Below are 2,191 nucleotides of genomic sequence, written 5' to 3'. Positions count from 1 at the left end.
TGCATGTTTGCCACTAGGCACAAACTACAAGTGTTGCCCTCGAATGCAATTGCATGTCTTCAAGGCGATTCAACTTAGTGGTGTTTTGTGGGTGAGGGGTAGTTGCATGTCTTCCAATAGGCAGGCATGCAACTACATGTGTCGCCTTTGACTGAAACTAAATTTTGTTTTGTCTCTGGACGACGGGAGAGGGGTAGTTGCATGTGTACACTAGGCATGCAACTGCAACTGTACCGCCTCGACCGCAACTACAATTGCGTGTGTACACTAGACATGCAACTGCAAGGGTCATCCCTGACTGTAACTGCATGTCTTCTAGCACGACTGCAACTGAACTTTGTTTTGTCGAAGGGCGAGAGAGGAGAAGGACTTGCATGTGTACACTAGGCATGCAATTGCAAGTGTCACACCCCGACTGCAATGGCACGTCTTCCATCATGACCGCAACTAAACTTTTATTTTGTTGGAGGGCAGCGGGAGAGTGGGAGCAGTTGCATGTGTACATTAGGCATGCAATTGCAGGTGTCGCCCCCCGACTACAACAGCAGGTCTTCCATCACAACCACAAGTCAACTTTATTTCATCAGAGGACGGTTGGAGAGGGGTGGTGGCTGTTTCATGTGTACACTTGGCATGCGACTGCAAGTGTCGCACCCGACTGCAATTGTAGGTCTTTTCATCACAACCGCAACTAAACTTTGTATTGTCAGAGGGTGGTGGGAGATGGGCGGAGGCAGTTGCATGTGTACGCTTGGCATGCAACTGGAAGTGTCACCCTCGACTGCAATTACATGTATTCCATCAGACCGCAACTGAACTTTTTTTGTCTAAGGTCAGTGGGAGAGGGCGGGGGCAGTTGCATGTGTACACTTGGCATGCAACTGCAAGTGTCGCCCCCGACTGCAATTGCATGTCTTCCATTATGACCGCAACTGAACATTTGTTTTGTTAGAAGGCGGTGGAGAGGGAGGGGGAAGTTGCATGTGTACACTAGGCATGCAACTGTAAGTGTCGCCCCTTACTGGAATTGCATGCCTTCCATCATGCCCGCAACTAACCTTTATATTGTCAGATGGAGGAGGGAGAGCGGGGCAGTTGCATGTATGACACTAGGCATGCAACTGCAAGTGTAGACCTCGACTACAACGGCATGCCCCCCTAACACAAACGCAACTGGGCTTTGTTTTGTCCGATGGGGGCGAGAGAGGGGACAGCTGTATGTTTGACACTAGGCATGCAACTGCAAGTGTAGCCCATCGACTGCAATTGCTTGTCTCTTAATGCGGATGCAACTAGGCTTTATTTTGTCAAATGGAGGTGTGAGATGGGGCAGTTGCAAGTGTATGTTAGACATGCAACTGCAATTGTGACACCCAGCTGGAACTACATGTCTACACACCCGACTGCAATTGAGTTTTGTTTTGTCGGGGGCACTAAGGGAGGGGCAATTGCATATCTAATACTAGGCATGCAATTGCAAGTGTCGTCCCCGACTGAAATTGCATGTCTACCCATCTGATTGTAAGTGACCTTTGTTTCATCGAAGGGCGGTGTGAGAGGGTGACAGTTGCATGTCTGACACTAGGTATGCAAACTTCAATCATAGCCCTTGACTGCAACTACATGTCTGGCCACTAGTATTAGAGGTGCATTAACTAATTTGTATTTATGTGTGAGTCTCTTTGCGTTAGGAACAACATGTCTTACATCACGCCTATGTCTACCACTAGGCATACAATTGCAAATGTCGTCCGTACTACAACTCCGTGGTGTTTTATGGGGGGTGCGATAGTTGCATATCTACCGCTAGGAGGGCGGAGGCTATCGTATCATTGATTTAATTATTTTCTTCATTTTTTCTTGATTTACTTTTAATACATTTATATTGTTGTAAATACGCGATGAACATTTCCGTACAACACATGATAAATATTTATTTAAATATGCGATGAACATTTTTATATTATGCTGTGAAAAATAGACAAATGCGCGATAAACATTTTATAATATACAATGAATATTTTTATGAATACACGATCAATTTTTGTATAAATTTGAGATGATACAAATATAGGATGACCATTTATACACACGAAAATACGAATTTGTTTTAATTTGACAAAATATATAGATTTTTTTCTCAAATTTTAAATTATTTTTTCATAGTTTTCTTTTGGATCTATGAAAAAAA

This window comes from Triticum dicoccoides, chromosome 7A, assembly GCF_002162155.2.
Source record: "Triticum dicoccoides isolate Atlit2015 ecotype Zavitan chromosome 7A, WEW_v2.0, whole genome shotgun sequence".
Lineage (NCBI taxonomy): Eukaryota > Viridiplantae > Streptophyta > Magnoliopsida > Poales > Poaceae > Triticum > Triticum dicoccoides.
The sequence above is the reverse complement of the archived record's forward strand: the minus strand, read 5'-3'. Positions refer to the sequence as shown.